Below are 6,030 nucleotides of genomic sequence, written 5' to 3' on the forward strand. Positions count from 1 at the left end.
AGGAGGAGAAGGGGACGACAGAGGATGAGATGGCTGGATGGCATCACCGACTCAATGGACATGAGTTTGAGTGAACTCTGGGAGTTGGTGATAGACAGGGAGGCCTGCTGTGCTGCAATTCATGGGGTCGCAAAGAGTCGGACACAACTGAGCAACTGAACTGAACTGAAAGCTATTCTAGAACCAAGGTTATCACAGCATGTAAGAACCCAGCCTAGATGAGCAGAACCACATTACTTGCAGTTGATCATCACACTGAATGAGAAAAGAAGAGACCTTATAAACCACCCATCCCTTCATGGATCACAGCTGTGTCCTGGTGAAGGGGCTTGCATAACTCAGTGAAGCTATGAGCCATGGCATTCAGAGCCACCAAAGATGGACATGGTCCACTGGAGGAAGGGATGGCAAAGCACTTCAATATCCTTGTCCCGAGAACCCCATGAACAGTATGAAAAGGCAAAAAGATAGGACACCAGGAGATGAGCCTCCAGGTCAGAAGGTGTCTGATACGCTACTAGGGAAGAGCAGAGGGCAATTACCAAGAGCTCCATAAAGGATGAAGCAACTGGGCCAAAGTGGAAATGATGCTCAGTTGTAGATGTGTCTGGTGGTGAAAGTAGTCTGATGCTGAAAAGAACAGTATTGCATAGGAACCTGGAATGTTAGGTCCATGAATCAAGGGAATTTAGATGTGGTCCAACAGGAGATGGCAAGAGTGAACATGGACATCTTAGGAATCAGTGGATACAATGGACAGGAATTGGTGAATTTGATTCAGACGACCATTGTACCTACCCCTGTGGACAAGAATCCCTTGGAAGAAATGGAGTAGCCTTGACTGATAGTCAACAAAAGAGTACAAAATGCAGTGCTTGGGTGCAATCTCAAAAATGACAGAATGATCTCAGTTCGTTTCCACTGCAAACCATTCAGCATCAGAGTAATCCAAATCTGTGCACCAAACACTGATGCCAAAGAAGACGAAGTTGACCAGTTCTATGAAGACCTACAAGATCTTCTAGAATTAACACCAATAAAAGATGTCTTTTATATAACAGGGGATTGGAATGCAAAAGTAGGAAGTCAAGAGATACTTGGAGCAACAGGCAAGTTTGGCCTTGGAGTACAGAATGAAGCAGGGCAAAGGCTGACAAAATTTTGTCATGAGAACACGCTGGTCATAGCAAACACCCTTTTCCAACAACATAAAAAATGACTTTATACGTGGACATCACCAAAAGGTCAATAGTGAAATCAGATTGATTATAGTCTTTGCAGCTGAAGATGGAGAAGCTCTATACAGTCAGCAAAAACAAGACCTGGAGCTGACTATGGTCCAGATCATCCATCAGCTCTTTATTGTAAACTTCAGGCTTAAATTAAAGAAAGTAGCAAAAACCACTAGACCATCCAAGTATGACCTAAATCAAATCCCTTATGATTATACAATGGAGGGGACAAATAGATTCAAGGGGTTAGATCTGGTAAACAGAATGCCTGAAGAACTATGGACAGAGGTTTGTAACACTGGACAGGAGGCAGTGATCAAAACCATTCCCAAGAAAAAGAAATGCAAGCAAGTAAAATGGTTGTCTGAAGAGGCTTTAAAAATAGCTGACAAAAGTAGAGAAGAGAAAAACAAGGGAGAAAGGGAAAGTTATCCAACTGAATGCAGAGTTCCAGAGAATAGCAAGGAGAGATAAGAAAATCTTCTTAAATGAACAATGCAAAGAAGTAGAGGAAAACAGAATGGGAAAGACTAGGGATCTCTTCAAGAAAATTGGAGATATCAAGGGAACATTTCATACAAAGATGGGCACAATAAAGGTCAGAAATGGTAAGGACCTAACAGAAGCAGAAGATATTAAGAAGAGATGGCAAGAATACACTGCAGAACTGTACAAAAAACGTCTTAATGACTGGGATAACCACGATGGTGTGATCACTCACCAAGAGCCAGACATCCTAGAGGGTGAAGTCAAGTGGGCCTTAGGAAGCATCACTACAAAGCTAGTGGAGGTGATGGAATTCACACTGAGCTATTTCAAATCCTGAAGGATGATGCTGTTAAGTGCTGCACTCAATATGTCAGCAAATTTGGAAAACGAGCAGTGGCCACAGGACTGGAAAAAGTCAGTTTTCATTCCAATCCCAAAGAGAGGCAATGCTAAGGAATGCTCAAACTACCGCACAATTCCATTCATCTTGGATGCTAGTAAGGTTATGCTCAAAACCCTTCAATCTAGGCTTCAGCAGGATGTCAACCAAGAACTTTCAGATATACAGTCTGGGTTTAGAACAGGCAGAGGAAGCAGAGACCAAATTGCCAACATTCCTTGGATCATAGAGAAATAAACAGACTTCCAGAAAAACATCTACTTTTGCTTCATGAACTACACTAAACCATTTGACTGTGTGGGTCATAAGAAACTGTGGAAAATTCTTGAAGAGATGGGAATACCAGACCACCCTGTCTCCTGAGAAACCTGTATGCAGGTCAAGAGGCAACAGTTAGGATCTTACGTGGAACAATGGGCTGGTTCAAAATTGGGAAAAGCATATGGCAAGGTTATTTATTGCCACCTTGTTTAATTTAACTTATATGCAGAGCACATCATGCAAAATGTTAGGCTGGATGAATCACAAGCTAAAATCAAGATTGCAGGGAGAAATATCAACAGCCTCAGATATGCAGATGGTACCATCCTAATGGCAGAAAGTGAAGAGGAACTAGAGAGCCTCTTGATGAGGGTGGAAGAGGAGAGTCAAAAAGCTGTCTTAAAACTCAACATTAAAAAACCAAGATCATGGCATCCAGTCCCATCACTTCGTGACAAACAGACAGGGAAATAGTGGAAGCGGTGACAAATTGTATTTTCTTGGGCTCCAGAATCCTGGCTGCAGCTCCGAAATTAAAAGAACTTGCTCCTTGGAAGGAGAGCTATGACAGACCGAGACAGTGTGTTAAAAAGCAGAGACGCGACTTTGCAACAAAGATCTGATAGTCAAAGGCGCACAATCAAAGCTATACAATGGGCTTCCAGTAGTCATGTATGGATGTGAGAGGTGGACCATAAGGGAGGTTGAAGGCTGAAAAAATTGATGCTTTTGAACTGTGGTGTTGGAGAAGACTCTTGAGAGTCCCTTGGACCACAGAGAGATCAAGGCAGTCAATCTTCAACAACAACAACTGGGATTCCACTAAAGAAGCAAAGATTGCAATGCAGAGTAGAAGAAAACTATTACGGAAGCTATATCCCTGTGGGGAAAAGCAGCATAGGATTCTCATTAAAACAGGAGTTGACCTTCGATAAAAGCAGGGCCTCTTGTATGAATTGGAAGATGACAGTGGAATCATATGCAAGTGGGTAGGTAGACTTAGTGCTCAGATGACTAATTTCAGGTCTCATTTACTGCTGTTGTTGTTTGTGTCTTAATGAATAGGAGGAAAATGATTAGCTGAGTGAGAAATTTTAGGAGCCTTATCAAGACAAAACAAGGGGAGAAATGGTCATTTTAGGAAGTAAGAAGATGGCTATGCTAGGGACGTGTAACAGGATTACCAAGCAGTGTTGAGTGTCAGAATGAGATGCACCGTCATCCTTTTGAATGAGATGATGCCAGTGGTATGCTTTCCTCTGGTGATGGTGGGATTCAGGAGTGGGCGAGGGGTGCGCACCTCAAGACTCATCATCCAAGACCTGAGATCTGCTCTCCTGTTCTGCTTCCTTCAGCTCAAAAGTTGCCCTGAGATAATTCTCCTCAAAATGGCTATCATGGCCTTAAAAGTGAAAGTGAGAGTGAGAGTCGTTCAGTGGTGCCCAACTCTCTGTGACCCTGTGGACTATACAGTCCATGGAATTCTCCAAGCCAGAATGCTGGAGTAGGTAGGCTTTCCTTTCTCCAGGGGATCTTCCCAACCGAGGGATCAAACCCAGGTCTCCCGCATTGCAGGCAGACCCTTTACCAGCTGAGCCACAGGGGAAGCCCAAGAATACTGGAGTGGGTAACCTTTCCCTTCTCCAGCGGATCTTCCCAACCCAAGAATCGAACCGGGGTCTCCTGCATTGCAGGCGGATTCTTTACCAACTGAGTTTTCAGGGAAGCCCTGACTGGACCACCAGGAAATTCTCTAAAGACAGGAATCCAGAGGTTGTTGAAAATATTATGGCTCTATTTTATCAGTGAGAGAATGAGAGGGGACATCATAGCTGCTGTTTCTAACTGGTGGTCCTGCTTCCTGTTCTCCATCCCCCAGGTCGGTGTGATGCTGGCCTTAGGAGGAGTCACTGGCACAGAGAGTTGCTTCACTCACCTTCCAGAGCGGCCTGAAGGAGTCACTCACCAGTGACATAACTGCAGATCTTACAAATCCTGTATAGTAGTCGTCATTCATCCACCCATTCATTTATTCAGCCAAGGTTGCTGAATCCTGTTGAATCACACATTTGAGATGGAAAGTACAGACTCAGCCAGGACGGCAACTGCCACGCCCATGTCCCTGCTCCTCTTGCCTCCAGTGTAAGAGGGGATGTTTTGAAGGCATGGGTTTCTCTGTGTCCTGAAATCAATTAAACTCCTGTTATGACTCTGGGAAGAGAATCACGCTGACTATCACCCTGGCTGAAGAGTTCATGTCACACCAGCCCTGCAATTAGACTGTCTGGACTCGTGGCCAGCACCATCAGTGACTGATGGTGACTTTGAACATGTTAATAACCTCTCTGAGTTATAGCTCCGTCATCCCTAGGACAAGAGTGATGCTGTTACTACAAAGAGTTATGATGAATATTAAATAACTAGATTCCCAGAAAGCTCTCGGAATGTTACCAGGCACGTTATGTGTGATATATGAGCTTCTAATAATCATGACAAATATTATCATTATTATAGCTGAAAAAGAACTAAGCCAAATACACTGATTTAAGAGAGGAACAAGTGTGGTAGGGGATGGTGAGGTGGGGAATGGCAGAAAACCAGTGTGATTTATGTTTGCAGCCAGTTTAAACAGACCATTATGAAATTACCTCATTTTTAAAGTAAACTGTTTATGTTTGGAGAAGTAAAATCTAACAGAAGTTTAACAGAGCCTGTTTTATCATGCTATCACTTCCATCGAAAAAGCATCTACCAGTATTAACTTATCATTCTTATTAATGTGCAGTCAATTAATAAGAACATATGTGTTCCACAGACCAACCCCAAAGATATTTAAATAGAGCTTACAGCGAATGTGACAGCCTCGCCAATATGCTAAAGACCTGTTTCCTGAGAGTTTACAGTCACAGTTCAGACAGGTTCTTTCCTAAGCAAAAATGTAAGTATGCCCAAACACCTTGAGTAAAACCACCAGCCCCAAATGTGAGGTACATATGTCTGCACAAGAGGCAAGAAGTTCCCCCTGGTGACTACTGGCGTGAGCAAAGTTTAAAACAGCTGTAATGTTGCTGATGGAACGCTGGACAGCCCACCAGTCTTGAAAGGACTTTCAAAACTGCCGTGACCACACTGAACGGAAGGAGAAACTCTCAGGCAACAAATATCCACCAACACAATACCCGGCCCCACCCCGGCTGTGAAATGAGTGACTGACTCTAGTCAAAACAACCAATGGGCTTCCCAGGTGGCTCAGCAGTAAAGAATCCATCTGCCAAAACAGCAGACGCCAGAGACACAGGTTCGATTCCTGGGTCAGGAAGATCCTCTGGGGAAGGGAATGACAATCCACTCCAGTATTCTCACCTGGGAAATCCCATGGACAGAGGAACCTGGTGGGCTACAGTCCACGGGGTCACAAAAGGTTGGACAGGCCCGAGTGTGCACACATGTGGTACATAAAATAACTAATACCACTCTCTTTCTCCCAAGTTAAGGACTTGCTAAAGGCAAGAAAGTCACAACAACAGTCTTAGAAGTAGTATTAGCAAGTGAAAAATATTAAGGTCAGTTACAATAACTTGCCATTCTCTTTGCCTACAGTTTCTGTATCTGGCAAATTTTACTGGTTCTTCAAGGTAGAAATGCTGA

Source organism: Bison bison, unplaced genomic scaffold, assembly GCF_000754665.1.
Source record: "Bison bison bison isolate TAMUID 2011002044 unplaced genomic scaffold, Bison_UMD1.0 scf7180017864524, whole genome shotgun sequence".
NCBI lineage: Eukaryota > Metazoa > Chordata > Mammalia > Artiodactyla > Bovidae > Bison > Bison bison.